This window comes from Chelonoidis abingdonii, chromosome 25, assembly GCF_003597395.2.
Source record: "Chelonoidis abingdonii isolate Lonesome George chromosome 25, CheloAbing_2.0, whole genome shotgun sequence".
Taxonomy (NCBI): domain Eukaryota; kingdom Metazoa; phylum Chordata; order Testudines; family Testudinidae; genus Chelonoidis; species Chelonoidis abingdonii.
In genome coordinates this window covers 12,449,406-12,473,762 of record NC_133793.1, presented here as the reverse complement: position 1 = coordinate 12,473,762, position 24,357 = coordinate 12,449,406, and the positions used below count along the sequence as shown (strand labels likewise).

Below are 24,357 nucleotides of genomic sequence, written 5' to 3'. Positions count from 1 at the left end.
CGAGCTATAGCAAATCCACCATGTCCCTTGGGAAACTGTTCCAGTGGCCAACGAGTTTGTTGCTGAGGCTCCGACACTGCAGTTGGCAGCTGGGCCTGGGACTTCCCCCTTAACATGCTGGGGACAAATAGCCAGAATCTCCCATTCAGTGTGGGCCTGGGCTGGCTTTAATCCAGCCGGTTCTGGCTGCAGAAGGGCGCTGCTGTGGCAAGGTGAGCGTCAGTGCAGGTGGTACAAACCCACCTAGAACACCAGGTACATTCCTTGCAGGTTTCAGAGTAGCAGCCGTATTAGTCTGGCAGGGCTGCTGCGGTTTCTGGTAGCCAAGCTAGCTAGATTAAAGCCAGCTCAGGTGCATCAGCTCGAGCGGCAATCACGCCCTGCGACTGCGGTGGAGATGGCCCCAAAGCCCCAGGTCTGCTCTTGACTATGTTCACCGTCAGCAGTTTGCTGAGTGCCCTGTTGCAGCCCGAGCTCCCTGGCCATTTTTCCAGAAAAGGAGACAAATGAATTGAAATGAAAAAAAAAAGCGGTTTGCGTTGAGTGACCTTTCACTCCCGCTCAGCCCCGTGCAGGGATTGCTGGCATTGCGAGGGCCATGCTGCCAGCTTGCCAGTGCCCACAGGCTGCACTGAAGGCAGTATCAACCTCCAATTCCAAACTAACCCTGCCCAGTCGTAGCATGTGAGCTCTGACTTACCCTTTGTGAGATGACTAGAAATCACCTGCAGGGCAAACCTGTCCTGGATCCTTGTTAGCCTCACTCCACAGTGGCGGCCGCAGCCCCAGTGACTCCACGGGCTGTGCTTTGTCTGGCTTAACGTGAGCTAGGCACATGCACCTCTTTTCGGAGCCCTCCCGGGCTGTGCTCTGCCACCACTGAGACCAGAGCTCAGCCCAGTCTGGGTCACATTTCCAGAAAGCGGGAAATTTGTCAGTGCAGCTTCCAGTTTTTATTTGTGCTGATGACATTCCGGTCAGGGATCAGGATCCCATTGTGCTAGGAGCTGTACATTCATATACAGTATTGGCAGCCCCTGCCCCCTAAGAGCTTACACTTGAAGTATCCAGGGAGAGAGTTAGGTGGGGCATGGGTATGTAGCCATGGTAACCTCCATCAACTGCCCCCTCCGTGGACCAACACCACATCCCAGCTGGTCGCATGCTGCACTCCGACCCGGCACCAACCTCTGCCCACCCCAAGGAGGGCATTTCCAGGGAAAGTGACTTATTTCAAAGGAGAAAGAGAGAGATGTAAGAACAAAAATCAGCCAAACACAACCTGTGATAGGGCCACAGCCGAGCCCTAAACGCCCACCCTGGAGGAGGTGGAAAGGTTCAAGGGAATCCTCCGGGCTTACAGAAATTGAGCTCCCAGCTCCTCTGCCGGATCTGAAGAACAGGGGGAACTATCCAAATATCCCGGGAGGAAGAAACACACACTCTCTGCAGTCAGTCGGAGCCTAGCACGGTACTTAGAGCTATCTGCCACTGACAGAGCCAGACACTTCCTCAGCTCTGAGAGGCCTTGGCTCTGACGTGCCGTTTTCTGTGGACGTCGGCTGCTGCTGTCAGGATCGCGGAGGGGGCGTTTTAATAGCAGCCCTTCAGCTGCCTTGTAAAATCAGGCTCCAATGCAAAGCAGAAAGGTTACAATAGCAGTGTCGGCAGCCCAAACATTGCAGGGATAGGAGCTGTTCGCCTGGCGTGGATCGGGGGCGTGGAGTGGCTGTGGATTTTGCATGGGGCTGCTTTATTTTCGGGGTTTGCTCATGGCAATATTAGGGTTTATCATTTGTTAGAGTAGCACTGTGAGGCCCCAGATGGTCAAGGCCCCACGGTGCTAGCGAGAGCCAGCCCCTGGCCTAAAGAACGTCCCATCGAATTAGACATGGCAGAGAATAAATGGGTTTTATCCCCATTTCACACATGGGAAATGGCCCACAGAAGGAGATCTAGTCACCTGGCCAAGGTCCCACAGGCAGTCTGGGAAGGGACTGGGATTTGGAGCCACATGACCATCCTCCCTCTCTGGTGGGACCCGTGTACTCTGGGGACGATGGTTCTTTGTAAACCCCCCTGACCTCCACCCAGGACACGTGCTTGGAGTGGTTGTTCCCAATCCCCAGGGATGTGGAGGCACCATGCGCTGGGGCAGGGTGGGGTTCATGTGGCACTTTCTGGGGGCACCCAGGACTGTGGGTTACCTTGTTACCCCCCCCCCCGCGCCCCAGCGGGAAAGAGATTTGTTGGTGCTAAAGGGGATGATCATGGGGGGGGTTGGTCTGTCTCTGGGGCCAAAACAATGAGTTTGGGGGAACTATAAGGTGAAGCAAAGCGACATTTTAGTATTCCCCCTCCCCCCCAAGGGAACAAACAGGACAGCGCTTGTTTCCAGGACCCAGCTTTGACCTGTGTCTCCCATGGCTTCATATCCCCCAAACTGTTTTCCTGTTGACTTAATAGGCAAATGGGGCCTCCTTTGTGTCCGTGCCACAATGCTTAATTGACATTAGACCCAGCAGTGTGTTGGGTGCAGTGAGTTTGTCAGGCCAGATAGGATTTGCTGCTGCAGAGCAGGGAACCATGTGGGGTTCCTGTGTTCCTCAGTTGTGAGTGCTGCGAATGGTGCCCCTGGCTTCAAAGGGTGTCCCAGCCCAACCCTCTGTAACTAGAAAGCAGAGAGCTGCAATGCTTTTGGGGGGTGAGGGGAGCCCTCCACATGTTCTCCCACACACTGGGTTCTCCAAGGGCTGGAGTCGCTTTATTTATGTCAGGTGGGACTTTCCAAAGTGCCTCAGAGAGTTAGGAGCACAAGCTTCACCCTAATTCAACTCCCAGTAACAAAGCCAGCCACTCTGCAGCACGAAATTCTCAGAGACACTCCGCTCCTGGCAGCCCTGCACTTGAGAGAGAGCAGAGCTGGACCCAGGTTTCCTTTCACTTCCCGCTGAGGTTTACCCTCTGCCTGGTTCCAGCTAATCAGTTGCACACGTGGAGCTAAATCACTAGTTCATGCATTTCACCTGCAGCGGCAGCTACCCCCCATCCTCCAGCTCTGAGGTGACCTGCAGTGATTCCTGCTCTTCTCCTGAGCTGCGTGTTGGAAGTGGTTTGAGGAGCTCTGCTTTCTGCAGGAGACGTCTTACAGACAGGTAAGTCTTGCTAGCACAGTCTTCAAGCCTATGCCAAGCCTAGGGCTGTGTTAACAACAATACATTTTTTTTCAGTGTAGCAGCCATGTTAGTCTGTATCACCAAAAAGAGCAGGAGCCTTGTGGCACCTTAGAGACTAACACATTTATTTCAGCATGAGCTTTTGTGGCCTACAGCTCACTTCATCAGATGCATAGAATGGAACATATAAGAGTTTTTTGTAAGTCTTTTGCCACAGTCCCACAAGATGTTCTCCTAAGCAAACTAGGGAACTGTGGTTGAGGTGGAAATATTATAAGGTGGTTTCCAAAGTGATTGAAAGAGCCTGCTCAAAGAGTGTCTCAGTGGTTTGCGAACAGACTGTGGGGCAGACCTCCTGGAGTCCCGCAGGGGTCTGTCCTAGGGCTGGCACTAGTCAATGTTTTCATGGAGGACTTAGATAATGAAGGTGGGAGGGGGTCACACAAGCACTTTGGAGGCCAGGATTGGAATTCAAAATGACCTTGACAAACTGGAGAATGGGTCTGAAGTCAGCAAGCTGAAATTCAAGAAAGTCAAGTGCAAAGCCAAAGGGGGAAAAACATCAAATGCACAACTATCAAAGGTGGAATGCTGCTGAAAAGGATCGGGGGGGGGATCTAGTGGGTCACAAATTGAATATGAGTCAACAATGTGATGCAGGGCAAAAAAGAAAAAAAAAAGCTATTGCCATTCTGGAGTGTGTTCATCGGAGTGTGGTATGTGAGACGCAGGAAGTCACTGAGCCAGGGAGCGTCTGGAGCAGTGGCCCTCACGGGCCTGAGGGGGCAGAACTGCCCTGGCAGTGGCCCGTGGAGGGATGGCTGCAGGGCTGCCAAAGCCACTGCTGTAGGAATGTATTGGGGGGCGGGGGACTCACACGAGCGCCTCTCAGCGTCCTGCTAACTACCTGGGGGCTCTCCCTTGACAGCCGCACTGTGGGAACGATCCCTTTCTGGGGCTCCGATGGGAACCATCCCTATCACAGGACTCGGGTCCCAAGGGGGCAGTTCCTTGACAGCCAGGAACTCCCGCTCCTCCCATCAGCAGGAACTAGCAGCTGTTCCCAATGAATGAGGCAGTCAAACTGAGATGGATGACTTAGCTATGGGGGAAACCCTGGGGTGGCTGATGGAGAATTTTAACCCCTATGTTGCTGGAAAGTCTCTCAAAGATCTGGAAAGAGACACTTGTGTCATTGCACTGAATACAAGTGTTTCCTGGCTGTATTTGGCATGTCCAGCATGGAAGAGGTTAATGTGCCCTTCTTTTCCCTCACTCGGATGCCGGTTTGGGCTTAAGCGCTAGGATCCTGAGTTCTAGTCCCACCTCTGCTGCGTGGCCTTGAAAAATCATCTTCCCCACTGGTAAAATGGGGGTGGTGATGGTGATCCTTGTGTCAGAGGCAGCACAGGTTTAATTCTGCCAGGGGAGCAGGGCTGTGTGCCTAGTACTGGGAATGGGCTCGACGGCTGTTGGGAGGAGAACCTGGCTGATCTTGGCCAGCCGGCTCAGTGCAGAGCAGAGGGGAGGGTTCTGTCCAGTTCCGCTCCCGCCCAAGTGCAGCTGCCTGTCAGGCCCGGGTCAGAGCTGTTGGGAACACTGTGGACACAGCAGGTTCCCAAGGGGAGGCTGAGGTGCCAGAGCGAAGGCTGCAGGCTTGGGCTCTGTGGCAAAGCCATAATCCATTCATAACCTCCCACTCCACGCTCCCAGCACCGCAGCAAGTACCCCATCCCATCACAGCTCGAGCTCGCTGGTCGGACAGTCCCTCACTCCGAGTCTTGCTGCACGTGGTCTGGTTTGAACCAGCTTGGGGGCACTGGCTGCTCTCCATCGATGATTTGGGTAGCTCTGTAGCTTGCACTGGGTCGCTGTGCGTGTGCGTTTGGGGCTCCTCGGAAGTACCACTCTGTGCTCTGACAGGCTCTGCGTAGCCCCGCTGCTTTGAATCCTGTTTCTGGAACAGACACTGTAGTTTGGAGCAGCTGCCTCAGCATGAATCTTGCATGCGCTGTGCTCCTTCATCAATAGTGGCTGTGCTGAGAATTGGGATGAAGGTAGCTGGCTGATTTAACTTCCCACTACACGGAAAGTTTTCCTTGTTGAGGTCCCTTTCAGAGAGGGTTTCCAAAGGTCTAGTTTCTAGTGCAGCATTACAGGAAAGCATTTCTCTTGCTCAGATTCCTCCTGATCGTGCAGCCGGCTGCTGCAGGGCCATGCTGGTTGCGTCCCAGAGCAGGAAGAGCTCCGGATACCCAGGCCTCTCTCAGTAAATATCCTCCCTGTGACTGTATCAGGGGAACGGGGAAAGTTGGTGGCAGTTCTTTGGCCTGTCCAGGTGCCTCTTTGCACCGGGGCTCTGACCATCTTTGCCTGTCGAAGAGTTTGCCTGGAGAGAAGTGTGTTCCCAGTGTACACAGCGTGGGCTTGAGATTGCCCATCACGCTGCTGCATGCAGGGGATGACGTGTCACGTGGGATGTTTGCGGGTTGATGATCCGTGCATCACTGGATGCAAGATGACTAGTGATGAAAGGGGTAAATGTGGAGCACTGAGGGATTCAGTATGAAGCTGTAGATTCTTGCCTGCGGTTGGTTAGTTTGCAAGACTTTCCTCTCTTACAAACTAATTTATTCTCCCTGCCTAACGAACACTTGTCCTCTCTCCAGACATACCTGGAGACGCGACTAGGCAGGCCAGGAGGAAGGTCCAGCGGCAAAGCTGCATAGGGGAGGTCAGGGTGGGTATAGCAGGGGGTATTCGCATGGGGCGTGGTGGCAGATGATGGCTGTGTGGCAGCACCTGTGGGTGTGTCTGGGCCTGCCCCTCAGTTGCGAAAGGGCTCACCTGAGCCCATAGCAACGCATCGGAGGTTTCTCCATGTGCATAGGGAGTGAGGGGAGGGGCTGCTGTAGGAGGGAGCATACTGGAGACTTGCTGCTGGTGCTTGGGTGGGAGAGTCCAGGGTTGGAGCCACACAGGAAGAGCTGGGGGTTCACCTGTGTTTGGTGCAGGAGTGGTTGCAAAGAGGCAGCACCATCAACCCTGGGCACTCGCCATCCGGCCCCCAAGAAACCATGAAATTGGCATAAGAGTCCATGCAGTTTTTAAAAATAAATCACTGCTGGGCTTGTTTTCTTTGCCCCCTTGTCTCTGCCTTTTTAGGGGTCATGGTTTTCCAGCCGTTCTTCATGGCTGCAAGGAGTGGAGACTTTCATTTAAAGCTGATGTCATCACCTGCCTCCAGGAGCTGGGGCTTTGTGCACGACACCAGCTGGTGGGAGGCCTGGGGTAAAGTCATGAGCATTGGTAGCACTGCAGAGGGTGGGGACCGTGGAGTGTCTGAGGTTAGCGGAGGGTTGTGGACTGGAGTTTGTGTCACTTATGGGGCAGCTATGTGTTAAGAATCAGAACCTACCATCCCCTTTCTCCACCCCCTGGCTGGGTTCAGGATTTGGGGATGGGAAGAATCCTCCTTGAGTCTCTTGCTAGTGTGGGGGGAACAATGGCTCTTCTCGTGTCCAGGAGCTTCTGCACCTGATTTCATCTAAACGCCAGCCTCTGCTGGGAGCGCACATTCCATGGTGTACTCCTCGACTCCTCCTAGCCCCTTGCTCTCTCATCAAGCAAAGCATCCTGCTCGTCCCAGGCTCTGTGGTGAACACTTTGTGGGCATTCAGGCTACCTTGGAAGAATTCTCTAGCAGCTGAGCACAGCTGGGGGCCCTTCCTCGGCACTTCACCTTGTGCTGGAAACTGGGCTTCCTTGCACCCCGCCACATCCTTTTTCAATAGGCAGGAGCATAACCATAGCATCCCAGCTGGGGCAGGGGTGTGTGGGGAGGGATCCTTGTTCATGTGCCAGGGGTCCAGAGTTCCTAGCTCTGTCACTGACATGATCGTGTTATCATGCCCTTGAGCTTTTCATGTCTCAGTTTGCACACCTGTAAAATGAGGCTAAGGCACCCCCACCTCTCCAGTCATTGTCTGCAAAGGGCTGCGTATGGGAAACACCAAGTATTGCCACTGATCTGTGGTTAACTGGTTGTGAATTAAGGGTTCCACTCTCAAAGCTGACTCTAAAAGCCCATTAGAATTCCTCCACTTCATGAGAAATGGTGATGTAGGCGCCATCCATTCCTGTTAGGCTGCTGCTCTCTCTCCATCCCTGTTCCCCCTTCCCTCCCCCTGCTGCACTTAATAATCATCTCAATTATACCCAGACACTAAGGAGACAGGGAGAGAGTCTTGAAATAACTCTGAACAAACAGGATCATCTTTAAAAATGACGTGCTCTGCTTCTGGCTCTGGCATGATGAAAACAATGGGATTTTGTTGTAGCTCTTGAATATGCTCTGGTGCATTGTGATCTGGGCTGTACCATCAGATGAGGCAAGGTCCACCTTAACCTCCAGAGAAGTGGATTTATTCTCACTGAGCTGGGAAGACCAATCCCTTCCCTGCCTGTTCTCCACCTGCTCTTTGTTTATGGAGGGATCCCCTGGTCTATCTGAAAGAAACAAAGGTCAAGTCTGCACGAAGGCGTGCAGGGTGCGTCTGGACAGGATGCACTGAATAGCCTGAGTGTGAAAAGGTTTAAAGGTGCAGTAGGTAGAAATAACTGTAACTGTTTCATAATTAAATATCTTCCTGTTGGGCATCTCCTCTTCTCCAGCCTGGGCTGCAGCCAAGCGATTGCAGAGGAGCTTTTTAGCCTTTGAACGGCTTGCAAGAAAACCTGTTTCCAGCATGTTTCACTCACTGACTCTCTCACTCCAAAACAGATGCTGTTAACTGACCCGCTGCCTGGGTCATTCGGGGGTACATCTCCGCTGCAGCAGGGCAATGCGGTTCCTGGCTCAGGTGGACCCCCCCCCCCACTCGCTCTGCCCAAACATAGCAGAGTGGCTGCGGCGATGCAGGCAGTAGCTTGGGCTAGCTGCCGGAGCGCGGTCCCGCTCAGCCCCTTGGGTCTATACCTAGCCTCATGCTGCCACCAGGGCCGCTGCTATTTTAGATGCTAGCTTGAGCAGTGCTCGAAACCAGGAACCGCCTCTCCCCACTGTACCCTGACAGGGAGTCTCATTACATACTGCTCCCAAGAGCTTCCGTTGCTTCCAGCCAAGGGAGTCGAGGGCAGATCTGAAGTTTATTTAAGCACCTAACTCCCATTGCTTTCACTCCCTGGGCTGGAAGCAGCAGACTCTGACCTTCGCCACTCGAGGGGGACATAAACCAAACCGTCACAGCGTGTGGCTGGGCTGTCATGCCGTTAAATCTTTCTAGCAGCACCAGGCGAGAGCAGTAGCAGGATTTGGCATCCAATAGCTCGTAGAGGAGCTAGTCACTGTTTAGCATGTGCCAGGCATCCCCTTCTGTGCCTGAGCCCCAGAGCAGAGTCTGTGCTCACTCCCGACTTCAGGACTGCCTTGTAGCTCCTAGATCCGGAAGGCGCGAGTTCAGGCCCTAGTTACGACATTTCTCCAGCTTCTAGAGCAGCAGCAGGTTCCCTCTGAGAATGGGCCTTCTGGCCCCAGACCTGCCTGCCTGCGTAATAGTTATCCTTCCCATATGCTGGGCTTTTTCACAGAATTCCCTGGGGGCCCTGAGGCCAGCTCTGACCCTGATTAAACAAACGGAGCTGCCAGAAAAACAACCGGGCTGTGAGAGTCTCTGATGAGAGAGAGAACTAAAAATACCCAGTTCTGGAATGTTGTGGTGTTGAACTGGAACTTTCTCCTCTCTGTCTGGCCAGGGCTCGTGGCTGCTGCGCTGGAAACTCCTTTCAATTCTGGTTTTGTTTAGAAATTGCTTTATTGCCTTTAATTACCAGTTTGGGGAAGAGAGCTGGGCCCAGGCTGCGCGCCAAGGTGGGCTGGATCAGACCAAGCTGGGGTCAGCTAGCAGTGAAATCACTGCCACAGTCACCGGGCGAGAGGGGCTCTCATGGTCTTCCCATAAGATTCAAAGTGGAGGTGTCAGGTGTAAGAGTTGGCATTGGCCCCCCTGTTGGACTGGGGGCCACCTTGGCTGGAAGTGGGGTAATTAGTCTGGAGTCAAACCACTTCTTGCGCTCTGGACTAGTGTGTTCACAGAGGCAGCTAGAAAAGAGGAGCTTGTCTTGTCCGTCCCTGCTGGGGATCAGCCCCCTGAAGCCCCCAGCCTCTGGCAGCACAAGGCCTGCCATGGAGGTCTCGCTCTGTCTGTGCAGGCAGCGGTAAGCCCACCCCAACTGAGATTCGGGTGACAGCGAGTGAGACTATCAGAAACGAAGGGTTACAGAGCCATGTGGAAAATCTGCTTTTCATCCAGCCCCGCAGTTAGATGCCTTAAGACCAGAATTATCAGGGTATATACGGAATTCTTTACGTAGTGTCTGTACGCATAGGCACCGACTTTCTAATGTGCCGGGGGTGCTGTGTCCTAGGTCCCACCCCCATCTCGCCTTTCCCCCAAGGCTCCAGCCCTGCCCCACCTCTTCCTGTGCCATTCTGACCCCTCCCCTGAGGGCACACCACCCTCGCTTGTCCCCAGCGCCTCCTGCATGCTGCGGAACAGCTGATCATGGTGGGCAGGAAGGGTGGAAGGGGTGCTGATTGGGGGGCACCAGGGGGTGCTTAGCACCCACCATTTTTTTCCATGGGTGCTCCAGCCCCGGAGCACCCACAGAGTCGGCACCTGTGTCTGTCCATACATCTCCCAGTGGTATTGATGCCTAGAGCGATGCAGATTTTAATTTGAGATCTCCCATGACACTTTGAGCTAGAATGTAACAGTGAGAGCCAGCAGCCTCCTCTAATCCGCAGGCCTCCTTTACGCCCTCTGCCCCTTGGCCTCAGAGCTCCCCACGGCAGAGTCACTGCAGTGGGTTACAGGAAAATGGCAGAGGTGGTGAGGGATGGTAGAGGGGGCTGGGCAGCACAAGGGGCAGCCACTGGGCATCTCATCAGCCAGGAGCTGCACTTTTTGATTTGACCTCAGGCAGCATGTTCTGTGCATTCTCCAGGCCCTTGCCAGCACTGATTTCCCCAGAGGGCTTTAAGGGAAGAGAGCAGAAGCAGGACACAGAATGGGGAGGGGGCAGTGTGAGATCCCTCCTGTAGGGATGCACCAGGATCAGGATGTTTGAAATCCAGCGTTAGTGCTGGCTCTGATCCTTGGGGACCCCATCCGCTGTAAGGGGCTAAGTCCAGGTGTGTTTGGAATGCAGGGCCCATCGCCTGAGCCCATGTGCGTGTGTAACTTGGTGGTTCTACCCCCTGCTTACGAACAGGAGGTTGACGGCAGGAGAGGCCCTGGAATGGGAGGCTGGCAGCAGGGTTAGGAGCAGCTCTACGGGATCGCAGGCAGCAGCTGGGTGGGAAGGCAAGAATGGCCCTTAAACTGGGAGAGTCCCAGATCTCCTGTTTACCCTGCCTGCCCAATAAGTCAGACAGCTGGTTAATTTCACTGGTGCATCTGGGCAATGGCGATGGCAGAGTCTGCCGGGGCTCAGGATGAAATGCCAGCTTCTGTACCAACTGGCTGGGAGAGGCCTAGAAACAGGATCTAAGCACCCCTTCCTGGCAGAGCAGCCTGCAGCCTGGCTGACATGTTATACCTGACTCCAGTCGGTGCTACAGCATCTTTCCCTGCTTCCAAAGGAGAAAACACACACACACACACGCAAACTAAAGCCAAACCACAGAACTGGCGGGGGGGTGGGGGGAGAAGCTACAGTTTACGCAGGCCCTACCTAAACAAGGATTTGCGCTCCTTCTGCTGGTGCACTAATGATAACCACCGCTATTACTTGAGCTACTCTGACATGAACAATGATGTGAGCTCACACGTCGGCAAGGAGAGAGGTGCAGATTCTAGGATCCCTCTAGAAATACTAGGGAGTGTGTGAGGCCTGGGGGCAGGACAGAACAAAAGGCTCTTGGGGAGGAACAATGACCAAGTGCGTAAACCCCCCCCCCCCCCCCCGGGTGCCTTTAACAAAAGCCAAAGCAACAGCGTATAAAACGCCAAGAGCCCAGACCAGCCCTCTGCCCCCGGACTCCCGCTCCACAATAACCTCCTATAAATAACATGCGGTGCAGAAGCTCAGCCGAGGGTGTTGCAGACATGGGAGAGTCAAACAAATAAATCTCCTCTCCTCCTCCTGCGCATGGCACAGCCCCAGTACCCTTTTAAGGTAAAACTTTCCCCAGTTCCATTTCTGTAGCGTGACCTCTCTCTCCTCCCAGCACCATCCTTCGAAGGCTTCTCATTCAAATGCACTTTTCTCCCAAACTTTGCCGTCACAGACCAGCACCCCACATTTGAGCCTCTATAGGGGTAAGGGGGGGATTGAGCATCTTGCCTGGACCAACTCAGGAAAGAATCCCCATGGCATAAAGCGCACAGTCCTGTACAAACATCCCTTGCCTTGCATTGGCGAGGAGATGAGGTGGTCAGAGGACGCAGAGCAAAGAAGGGGCTGGAGGAGGTAGCTCAGGATATTCTCTTCTCCATGCCCCAGAATACAGGCTCAAAGTGACATTGGATGGTATTTTTCTTGCCCAAGGCCCGCGTAGCCTGTGGGACTCATTGCTACATGAGTGCTACTGAGGCAAAGCGTTGAACAGGATTGGATGTACAGCTGGAGAACAAAAGGATTTGGTGTAATCAGGGTGAAGCCTCAGCCTTTCCAGCCCTCCTGGCTGGTCTCTAGCTGCTCTTGTGCTTCAAGGCTGAAGCTGATAACCTGCCCCCGGCACCTGCAGGGTGTCTTTCGACCTTCCCCTGAAGCAGCTCCTGCTGCAGGGTAACCGCACTGGACAGACGATGGGGCTGAGTCCGTCTGGCAAGGCCGATCTTGTGCCCACCAGTTCAGGCCAGTGGAGCTGGAGCAACGGGGTAGGAATATTGCATGTGCTGGCAATGCCCTCGGCAGGGATCTCTAAGCAGCAAGGGGTCCTGGCTGTGCAGCTAGGAACTGAATTGGTGCTTCTTCCCCCAAGGCTAGATCTAGCCACCTGGAGGGGTGGGGGCTTGTGTCCTGCTTAGCAGTTAAGCACGTCCCATGGCCATGGGGCTGTGTGCGGCTAAACGAGTGAATCCCTGCTTTGAATGGGTACACCGCTGGCTAGGCACGCCCCCTTGGACTGGAAACCCAGCAGCCCCCTCCCCCCAGCAGGGAAGGGGTTAAAGCAGCATGACTCCTGCCCCCCCTTTACAAGCTACAAGGGAGGGGCTGGATGAGAGTGTCAGGGCTAGTGTGGCCGGCTTGGCAAAGGAGAGAGCCCAGCAGCCGTCTGGCTGGGTGCGAGCCCCTGTGCCCTCACTCCCTCTGTGCTCGTCCTTGGAGCCGGGGCACCTGGGGGGTGGGGGGCCAGAGGGCACCGGTGTGTTGAGGGCATTTTAGTGTCTCTTGGCAACCGAGCTCGACTCTGCCCTCTTGCTGCTGCCCAGGCGCTTGCTGGCCACCCCGGCTAGTCGGGGAGGGGGTGGCTGCAGCTGCTCTTCTGCCCAAGGGAACGCACTGGCCCTTGCTAAGCCCCGATGTTCCCACCCCTCCGCTGCAGATGGACACTAACGAGGTCTCTAAACCCAAGCAGAATTTATCCTTGACACGTTTCATTCAGAGTGGGCACTAGGCAGACTGAGCAATTGCAGCTCAAGGTGCCCGCCCCCCCCCATTTAATAATTGGGGGGGGGGGGATTCCTGCTTAGGGCCCCCAAGGATCTAGCATCGGCACTGGCTTCATTGGTCCTGCCAAACCCATGAGCCGAGCTCCTCAGTGCTGGCTGTTTACATGTACCCAGGCAGAGCCACTTGCGTAACATCTCTGCTGGGGGAGGCCCAGGTGTGGCCCTCGGGTCCCATCCAGCCTGGGGCGAGCTGCCGCCTTTTCTCCTGGCCTGGGCGTATGGCCCCCTGCGACCCGCAGGCCCCGGCTGCGTACGACGCTAGGTCTCTGGACTAGCGCTCAGTTAGGCTGGTTCTGGGGTCAGCATTCCAGGACAAGGCCCACCCCGCACGCCGGGTTTATAGCCCCTTTAGCTCTGAGGCCGGGAAGGGATTTTCCTACCAAAGATTTGCTCTCCAGCACTGCCCCCTACAGACCCAAATGGGAGTTCATTCCAGGTCTGGCTCTGGGGGGAGGCTCGAGCTCTTGATTACCCTGAACGCCCCAATGAGCCCTCTCTGTACGTGTCCTCCGGTCCAGCCAGGTGTGAGAGCCCAGCTTCCTGCAGGAAGGTGTGTTAGATACAGGGATGGGAGCCTGCAGAGTGCCTACCTGTGCCTAATCTGACGGCTTTAGCCTCCACTCCACTCCCTAAGGCTCCTGGAATAAGGCAGGCTGCCTCCCCGCTCCCGCCAACCCTGGGCTCTTGAGCCTTTCAGCTGCAGAATCCGGGTGAGGTGGTTCTGTGCAGGGAGGGAGACAGGGCTTTTAAAAGGGTTCTTTTTAAAGTAACTTCAGCACTGGCCCAAGGTGACTGGCAGCCCCCGAGAGCGGAACAGCACAGATAGCAGAGCTTGCCTTGCTCCCACCACCCTGCCAATGCTTTGCTTCGCCTCCGCCACAGGCCTGTGCTCAGGGGCCAGGCGTGGGGGGGCCATGTGCTGCCCTCCCAGTGCTTTGGGGCTGGGAGGAGGCTGGGGGCTGGCTGGGGACTAGACTCCCCCAGCCAGTGGTTCACTCACTGCCCATGGGGTGACAATGGGGTTAGTAACCTGCACTGGATTTTCCTCCCCCTCTAGCCCATGTAGAACAGGGTAACAAACTTTGGTCCCAGTTCATGAATTGGATGCTGGTCACTCACTGACCCTGTGCTTATTTCAGCCCCATCCTGATGGGCACTAGGGCCTCACCTCACGCCTAGCCCCAGGCAATCTGGCCTCAGCCCTGTGTTCCGTCATCTGGCTTCTATCATCTTGCTGCGGGCTCGAGCGGCTGCTGCCAATTTGACTTGTAAAAAAACCCAACAAACTCATAATTAAATTGGCCTTTGTTAACCTATGAAATCCCTTCAGATGGCAGCAAAACCCAGGCAGACCCCTCCCGGCTACTCAGTCTTGCCCTTCCTCTTGCTGGCTCTTCTCAACTCCCTGCTCACGATTCTACAAACCTTGATGGCCTCCTGCTTTGGGAAAATGACCTCAGGGAGCTGAGTGAGCCCCGCACACAGGTGCCCAAGGAGGGTGTCGCTGCCTAACTCCAGCCAGCTGCCTGGGTCAGCTTTTATAGGCATCTGGGCCTCCTGAGGAAGGCAGCAAGAGACTGTAAGATAGTGGGCATGTTGCTGTGACCTCCTGCACATCCAGGAGAAACGTTACGTGCTATATGATAAGGCAGCTGAGCTTAACTCCCTAACCCTTTCCCCCCACTGCAAGCACGTTGGTGCTCCTCAGTTGCGAGACAGTTCTGGAGCATCTAGAAAAAGCAGCACATTCAGCCTGAGTGACATTCTCATCTGCCCACTGCCCTTCCGAGGCTGCATCTAGGCTGATGTGGTGCCTCTCGGAGAGAATAGAGTGGGATCAAGCTGGGAACTGGTAGGTAGGATGGAGCTGAATTGAGTTCTGCTAAATGGCAGCTTATTTTCTTCACAGATAACATTAAATAATGGAGAGGAAGGAGATGGAGCGGTGGTGATGTCTTGCTGGACTCTGCCTGCTCATGTGGTTTAAACACACAGGCTTTCTTTAAACAAACTCGAAGAAAGGGCCATCATGTTCTTGACTCAGTAAATACAGCAACTGTTGGGCAGTCTCCAGTTAGAGGAGATTTCTCTCAGTATTAACTAACTTTTGGGTATCTACATTGAGATACCTCTTAAAGGGACCTGATTTTGTTTCTTTTGAAAATGGAGACACCGTCTTTTAAAACAGGCAGCCATTCTTGCAGGGGCAGCGCTAGCCATTTCGCGGCCCCAAGCAGGGCAGCACGCTGCGGGGGGCGCTCTGTTGGTCGCCGGTCCCGCGGCTCTGGTGGACCTCCCACAAACGTGTCTGCGGATGCTCCACCGGAGCCGCAGGACCAGCGGACCCTCCACAGGCATGCCTGCAGGAGGTCCTCCAGAGCTGCCTGCCACCCTCCCAGTGACCAGCAGAGCAACCCCCCCCCCCCCCCCCCGGCATGCCGCCCCAAGCACGTGCTTGGTGTGCTGAGGTCTAGAGCTGCCTTGCATTCTTTTTGGTCCTTGGGTGGTTGCTCACAAAGCCCTGGTAGCTGTCTGCACTAGACAGATTTATTCCCTTAAGAACCTGCTTAACTGAGAGGAAGTGTGGGGTTTTGTAACAGATAGAAAAAAACTTAAGTAACCAGGGGGCCTAACACTTATGGCTTTGCATTTCACCACATACCTGGCTGTCGTCTCGCGCTGGTGAAGGACTGTAAACCCACAGACTAGATGCGCAAATAATTGAATTAAGCATCCCTAAACATGTTTCCTTCATTCTCTGAGTCTGTTGTAAATCTAACTTTCTTGTCCACCGGCTTTGGAATTCTTTGCTATCAAAGTCTCTCCAGCTCAAGAGACTGGATATGCTAGTCTGCATCCTCTTTAAATAGCCTTGTCCTGGGGAATGGATGCACTTTGGAGTGTTGGGTGCACATTGTGATTCTAATGAGGTTAGACAGAGCAAGGACGTACCCCAGTTGGAGCAGAAAAGGGAGCTGGATGGCCTTATATGCACAGCCTAAGAGGCTTACTTTGTATTATTTTATTTGAAAATGTATTAGACAGCTCGTGTGTGTGCGTGCGCCTGCACGGGCGTGCTGTATTAAGTAAATCAAGTTCTTTGGATGGATTATGAAGAATCCAGTGATGGAAGTGGTCTTTACCCAACTATTTCTGGCAGATTTTCAATGTTACTTACTGAGTGTGGGGAGCTGATGGTTGGAACGGTTTGAAAGCACACTGGCCTCAGGCCACTGTTAGTTTTGCAGTAGGGCCAACATGATGATGTCAGTAACAGAGACATGGATGTGTTTTGATGCTGTGTGCGCATCTGCTTCCAGCATGCTACAAGCATGAATCCCTCAGGGCTGGGATTCACAAAGGTCTTCATTTCAAGGGCAGTTAAATTCCTAAATAGCTTTGGGACTTCCCTCCCCAGGTAAAATATCTCCCCTGTGCAGCTGGGTAAACTGAGGCACGACAGCCAAACCTTTACACTTCTCCACCTTCACCCCTGGAAGACTGTAGGCAACAGATTACGTTCAATCCTGCGTATGGGCTGTAAAGTTTTAGGTAAGGGACTGCTGAGACCTAACGCTGGTTGAGAGAGCTTGGTTCTGTTCTACAACCCTGCTGCTTAGGCACAGGATGAGCTTGGGAAAGCCCCTTTAATTTCTTTGACACCAGACTGAGGGGAGCCCACACTCTCAGGGAACTGAAGGGCAGTACTAGGGGCTGGTGTGCAAACACTCTAGTTCAGAGCAGGAAAGGGCAGCTCTTGTATTGCTGGGTGTTTGTGCTAAGCCCTGCCACTCTCCCATGAGAGAGCACGGAATTCATTACAGATGAGCAGCAAGGACTCAGGCTGGGTGCATGGATGAAACAAGTGTGCCAGACTTCCTGCATCATTAATTCAATCCTTTCAGCATTCTTGTCTGTAACCTGGAGCAGCTGTGCTGGAGAACACAAGACAGGTGCCAAGGGCAGGGTAACATTTGCCTGAGCTGTGGCAGGCTTGGCACAAAGGAAACTGAAAAAGCAGCAAAATTGTGGAGGAAAAGCTGTGGTGGTACAATAAATCTGGCTCATAACATCTATCATTCTCCAGCAGAGCTGCCCACAACTCTAAGGAGAAGAGGGAGACTGAAGCAGAACCAGCTTCTACTGGTTCATAGTCCACTCCAGTCACCTGTTTAACCTACCAGCTCAAGGGTCTAAGTGTTCCATCTCTTGTATCTTGCTAACATCCAGTAACCACAGGCTGGAGAGGAAGATACAAGACACCACAGTGGGGAACCGGAAGCAGAAGGGATTGAACCTGACTTCATCCTAGAAATGCAATGTCAAAATTCATCTCTGTCTCCTGCTCTCCCTCCTAGCTGAAGCACAAGGGCCAATATTAGAATTAAACTTACTGGCTTCCACATTAAATCTCTCTTTACCCTTCTTATTGCTGAATGCAGTCGCTCCCAAACATGCTGCAGGCCCTATTGTGTGTGTAATGGTTCTCCCTCTGGCACAGATAAGAGAACTTCTAGTGGGCACATAGGCAGCGTGGAAGAGCATGGAGTCACCAGGATTGCTAGGTTCGATTCTTGGCTCTCACCTCGGGTTTGGATAAAGCTCGGTCCATTGCGCCAGGGTGGTTTGTGGCTGCCTTTCCCCATCCTTACCCCCTATTCCCAACAATACTGCAGCAGGGAGTAGTGATTATGAGTAAGCCTCTACATGGCTGTTGCCTTCTCTTCATTCCCTTTCCCCACAGGATGGTCACCCCCATCTGACAGGATGGTTCCCCCTGCTGGGAACGAGCAATCCCTTGGGGGTCCTGTAACAGGCAGGGTTGATATGCAATCCCAACCTAATCAGGAGGGGTGGCTATAGGGTGACCAGACATCCTGATTTTTAAGCATTTGGCCCATGTCCCAATCAATGTTTGGTCAGGATGCATCTGTCCCAATATTTCACGCTCCTGGGTTGTTTTGTTCTGCCAGTGGGACTCCAGGACTCCATTCCTCTTGCCCCTGCTGTTGGGACTCATTTTTCCCTTTCGCTCCCCCGGTGTCCTGATATTTTCTTCATCCCATCTGGTCACCCTAGGTGGCTAATACCAAAAGGGCAAAGGTCCAGTATAGATGCAAGCACGGGCAAAAAAACCCAACCCTTCCAAAACCCCACTATTCTCTTGGCTCCAGGGAGTGAATGAAGTCTACTGGAGGTCCTCTGAAACAGGGGTGGCTAGGAATAAACCATGTATACTGAAACTTTATGTAGCTAGCGTAGACTGATGTGTCTTCTGTGGATTGGTGCTCTGGGGCTATTTGAGTAAAAATTCCCACACCATATAAGTCACTCTTGAAGACTGGACGTAAACTTCTACGTCACTTAGGTGCTGTGGAAATTTCCCCCCTTGGGTCCTTCAAACTCACTGCAGGAGGCTTTAGTTTACCTGTTCAACAAAGCACAAGCAAATCAATTAAGTTGAGGTTGATGAAGAGCAGATGCTGCTGCAGCTTGAGTCTAGTGCAGAGGTGTGGAGCACTCTAGTGGTCATTTTCCTGAAATGCAGGAAAGCCTGAAAGAGTTCATCAGTAAAGTCTCCGCATCCTTCAGAGAGATGCAATGGCACATCTATCAAACTCGGCTTCCAGTTTTCTTCCTCCCTGCTCTACCTGAATAAACATACTTGTACTGTCAGAGAGCTGGTAAAACTCACTCTACGTTCAGCAGGTCAGGGCCTAGTGTCGCTACCTGGCCCAGGAATCCCTTTCTTTTCCCCCTCTTCAATTATGGGGAATGACAGACCAGAGAGGTAAGACTAAGATGCAGGAGACACTTATCTTGGAAGTGTTGCCCCCAAGCACAACAGGACCTTCACTGCACTATAGTAAGTGTTCCTGAGAGGCAACAAGATTGTCTACATTTGAAGTGCTGCAGCTGTAGTTAATCTGCCTTCCTGAGAGGCAGTAGCTAGGTCAATAGAAGAATTCTTCTGCCAATTTAATGCTGTCTACACGAGAGGTTAAGTCAGCTACATTACCCCAGTCAGGGTGTGGATTTTTCAACCTAACTTTAGTGTAATGCAGACCTTGGATTCCTAAATCACTTTTTGAAAATGGGACTAAGAGGCACTCTTGAAAACTTTCTCCTAGACTTATTCTGGAGTACGGCTGAGGTCACAAAGAATGCAGGGACTCTGAGGAAGGCTTCAGAGCTAGTGTTCACAGTAATGGGATTTTATTTTGAGATTCTTCATAACTGCAGCATGTAGGGTGAAATCAGCAAATATATCTTTGCTACCTCAAAAAGGCCTTGTCTATACTCATCAAAGTTGATCCAGAACAGGAACTGAAGGCAGATTAAGTCCATGACTAGATGCGCCTATTCTGGAATAAGAGCATCTGCCCATGGAGTTAAGTAGCCATTCCAAATTCAGAATAACTCCCCATGCAGACAAACCCCAAGTGAGCTTGACAAGGGAAGAGGTTTTTTATTAAAAAAAAGAATGCAGTAGTTTGAAAATTTATTGAAAAATGCAATACAAGAAACAATACTGAACACTTAGGTCTGTCTAAATATTACAGCAACTTTCCCTTTGAATTACTACAAAAGTCCAAAATAACAGCTCCTGTCATTTACTATTCAATCTATAATTTGCCAATTTTAAGTCTGTGATATTTCCTATTTGTTGTAAAGAAAAGATGTAAACAGCTATTCTAGACAATTCACAATTGTCTTAAAAAATGTACAAAGCTCCTTCATATTTGTAACTAAATTTGATTAAACTTGTAAAAAACCCATGGTTGGGACACTAACATCTCTTAAGGTAATTGTACATTGTATGAAATCATCAAACTACAGTTTACTAAAATCAGAAATCAGTCAGTCAGTCCTTTAATACAGCTGTATTGTTTGGAGATTGCAGTTTGCCTTTCCAGGTTAATTAATCAGAGGTCTTGCTTCTCCTGCCTACCTTTCTATATATTCATTCATATATAAATAGCATCTGTAAAGTGTATACTATACAATCAAGCCAGTCTCTGGCTTACCTCCTGGACTGGGATTAGCTAAGAACATTCATATCTTATAAATACAGACCTTGTTCATATGTGACATTGACATGAAATTCAGAGTTCAGGGTGGACCAAATTTTAAAACTCAATCTGATCAACTCATTGTAGGAGGAAAAGGTGAAGTGGGATGGGGCACAGGCAGAAGTTAATTTAGTTAGGTTTTAGTAAGATTCACTCTACCTGCTGCTACTATTTCTTCCCTGTCCCTCTATGAAAAGCTCAACTGCTTTAGTAGGAGCAGTTCCAGTACCAACCTCTACTCCTCTTCAAGATCTGGACTAGAAGAACCTTCTGTTTGTAAAAACTTGTCCCTCAGAAGAGTGCTAGGATTAGGCAACAAGCTCCTGAAAGGTCAACAGTACCCAAGGGAAAAAGTTTTGCCTGTCTTCAGAAGCCAGTTTGGTTTGCACTGTGTTTTGTCCCACAAAGAGAGCACTGACATATAATATCAGAGGATAAATAGAAGAAACAAGCACACTTAATGCTATTAAGGGAACCTGAGCAGCACAGCTAGCTAAAAGTTACACTATTCTATGTCTTGTCTCTTTTTAAGAAGGGGTTTTCTTGCAAAGGGAGAAGCCTGTAACATGTAGGAAATGCTTGTGCACCATTGTCTGGGAAGGGAAAAACTTCTCACCAACAAGAATTTCCTCAGGATCTTAGACAAGTCAAGATCTCCATTCCTTAGTGTTTTTTCTTTTTTTTTTTAAAAAGATCAAACTTTGTGCTGCCACAGTTTTATTGAACAAGGTTGGGTGTGAACTAAATTACAGGGGTGTCAAGGTCTTTAGTACTTCCTTCACTAAAGAGGCATATCTAAACCCCCACAACCTCCAAATGTTGTTAAGTGCTAGGGGCAAATTAAAGTCCCAAGAAACCAGCTGTGAAGAACTGGGAAACTATTTATGAATAGTCTGCATACTGCTTGCGATAGCATGTTAGAGCAACCAAACAGGAAAGGCAAAACAATGACCTAGATAAGGAACATCCCAGCAAATGCTCAACCACAACTGCCAGATTATTAGTTAGGTGCCAGCAAAGCTCCAGCGATATTTTTATCCCTCTTCTCAGCCTTAGTAAGATAGTGGCCAGTTGTAGGATTTGTCCGAGGGAGGAGGAGAAAAGTTTGGCAGCAGACTGAAAAGGGCTGTGGAGATGCAAACTAACTCTCAGATTCAGAAGCAGGGGCTGGAATAAAGTGGGCCTGCCTAAGCTCTGGTTAGAGAGGTTGATTCATGCAGATAGGCCTCTGACTAACCCTCTGCGCTATGTGCCTTCTGGGTGGATGAATGAGTGAAATGCTTTGTTTTGACAAAACTGTCACTGAAAGCTTATTGTGGGAGGAAACTGCCTCATAGGTGCCCAATCTGGTTGGGCCTGTCAGATTTTTGTGGTTGGTAAACAGGGGGCCTGGAGCTCCAGTCTAAAGACCACATGGTTCCACCCAGAGCAGGAAACCAGGTTTGTAGGCCAAAGGGTGCAGCCGAGGGACTGAAAGAGGGTCTAAATTGCAGTTCACTAGCTAACTGCACATTTAAATGTCTGCCTACAGGAGATAAATTAGCATTCCCACAAAACAGCTGCCTTCATAGGAAGCAAGATGCTGATAAGTACACCACTATTCAAGCAGCTCCATAATCCTTTTACAGACAGTGTCTCCAGCCAATACTAACAACTTATTCTAAGGCAGGGCCAGCTCCAGCCACCAGCTCAGCAAGCAGGTGCTTAGAGCCGCCAAGGGGAAGGGGCAGTACGTCGGGCTCTGTGGCAGCAGGTCCCTCAGTCCCTCTTGGAGAGAAGGACCTGCCACCAAAGAAGAAAGCGGTGCAGTGGAGCAGCCACCGATCACAGCTTTTCTTTTCGGCCGCTTGGGGCAGCAAAAACCCTGGAGCCAGCCCTGCTTTAAAGTGGGGTGAAATTGTAATTGTAAAGACAGTGCCATTTAAAGACAATTTTCAACCAAACAGTAAGTCATTGAGTCTAGCTCAGTCTACTTTTTTTTGCTTTATTTAAAGTTTGACCATGTTTTAAAAAAAAAAATTACTGCCAGTTTCTTCTCATCCTGGAATGTAGCTTAGCAGCAAAGGGTTCTCCCTCACAGCTAGAGGTGTGCCATGCCAGATACAACTTCAAAGCCCTATCTTTAAAAAAAATATTGCTTGCAACTCTATTCATTACAAAACTTGAAAATATTGCTGGAAAGAAAAACCAGGGCATGATTAAGAGGTTTCCATTAACTCCAAACAAGTGATGGTGATCTGCTGCTGACATGAAAAGAGGTATATCCTACCCCCACAAAAGCATTACGCTCTCATTTTGAAAGTCATGATTAACACCACAGTGGTCACCTTACAAATTTATGGATCATCTCCAGGTAGAAAATTCCATTCACACACACTCTCCCTAAAAATACTTTAAAAAAAATACCCAACTTCTATTAAGTATGCCATAAGCTGCTACAGTGGATATGACAGGAGTATCTAGAAAAAATACTTTCAGTGCTTTTTTGGTAAAGTACATGGGATGTTTTAAAAACAGCAGCTGGATAGCTGTCATAGACCTGAATGCACCATCATCCAGAAGCTGAAACCAGGGCCAGAGCTGGCTGCAGTTGTTTCATTGCAGCATGGCAGTGAAGGAGCCAATGTACTACAGAACCTTCATTTATGTGGAGAGGGGAATGCCAGTGATCTGAGCATGTGCACTTTCCAAACGGTTTGACTTAGTTCCCACTGGTTGCTATAATCTACAGCTGTGTGAATGTCTTGGACTGCCAGCCCAAATTGAGCTTACATGTCTAGGAAGGTGAGTGTGTTTAAGAGATGATTTTAAATTAAGTTATGATTACACACACACACCCCCGCCCTGATTTGTGGGTAGCTTTAAATAGTACTGGAAAAAACATGATTTACAAACTTATTGAAAAATTAAACAAATAAAAGTCTGACACTGAGAAATCAACTATTGCGAATGCTGCATAGCCTACCATATAGCATTCAGAGCCCAAACTCCTTAACCAGACACTTCTATAGACTTATTTAAATAGCATCTAGAAAGCAAAAATAGGTAGGTAACATTCAGTAGAAATGCAGTCTCTGAGGAGCAGGAAGGGGTAGTGCCCTGTCACAGTTTTCTTAACGCTCTAGAATTCACAGTATGAGAGAGTTTGTGAAGCAACTTCCAGTATTCCTTAATCTAGCCAACTACTGAAATGTGTGAATATTACACCACAATCCCCGCCACTATGTTCAAACAACATCAAGGACCAAAACCCATAAAAGCAAGGAAATGCAGAGTAAAGGTATAGAAACTCTGTTTTGTGCACCTGGGTAGCGTGATTTGGAGTTTTCTGGAAATATCTAGGGCCAATCACAAGAAGCAAGTAGAAATGCCGCATGCTGACATCTAAATAAGGCCCCATCAATCACTAGGGTTTTCAAACAGCTGTTATTCTAAGGTGCAGTTTCTAAGATACACATGAGCATGGCTTAACCCCAGTCTATCTGAAGGAATAAGACTTAAGAACCCACCCTTTTGTGAGGACCTATGGAGGCTATGCATGAGGGAATGCAAAACTGAAAACCTATTTAAAAAAACATTCAGTAAAGTGAGAAGTATGGCATACTGTGTTTTACAATATAAAAGTATTCAAAAGGATCCACTATATTCTGGAAAATCCCAAGTAAATGTCAAAGCGTAACTCCTAGTAAATGGTATGAATGTTCAGTTACTGACAGCAAATCTTGAAAATTGTGGTCTTTGTGCTCCAGGTAGTTTCTCTGCAGTTTTTCCTCTATCGCTCTCTCCTCCCTTTCTGGAGTTCTCTCAGTCTGGGAGAAACATCTCCTAGAAAGACAAGGTTAGAGTAAGTTGCCAGCTTCCTGTGGAAACACTCCCAGTGGCACCCAGTGAGGGGCATTTTAACACCACCAACTTCACAAGGTGCTTTCCCCCTTGCTCCCAATACTCAGATCCTTAAAGCACTGACCATAATTTTCCACAGTGTGTCTAAAGTCAAAACCCTAAATAAGTGCCCTGTTTATTCAGAAGCCCCAAACACCCACAAATCCCAATGAGGAAGCCAATGAGAAATGTGCATGCTCAGCACTTTCGAAAAAGCAGAGTAATTTTATTCAGGAGCCTAAATATGAGACAGATACATGACTTTCGGCATGAAGGTTTTAAAGATAGGCAGTCAGTGGGATTTTCCTCCTACCAAATCTGGCTTTTTAAAATTGTCCTGTAGTGGTCTCTCCACTGCTCCTATATTCATCCTCTCCCTCCATCTAACTCTCATCCATACACTCTTTGTTTGGAATGGATCAAACACACGTGGACTGTTTAATTATACATACAGAGAACATGAAAAGGTGAAAGTATGCATACCAACAGGAAGAGTCTAATCAATTGAGATGAGCTATCATCAGCAGGAGAAAAAAAACTTTTGAAGTG

General features: G+C 50.5%; 1 protein-coding gene across 46 annotated transcripts in view; it reads right to left on the bottom strand.

The window, feature by feature from the left end:
- Nucleotides 1–19,342: 19,342 nt before the first annotated feature.
- Nucleotides 19,343–24,357, bottom strand: part of EPB41 (erythrocyte membrane protein band 4.1) — a 156,516-nt gene continuing 151,501 nt past the window's right edge. For all 46 annotated transcript variants that reach the window (XM_075060946.1, XM_075060930.1, XM_075060905.1 and 43 more), the window contains one exon: nucleotides 19,343–23,751. The gene's annotated coding sequence lies outside the window, so the exon portion shown is untranslated. The remainder of the gene's footprint in view (nucleotides 23,752–24,357) is intronic.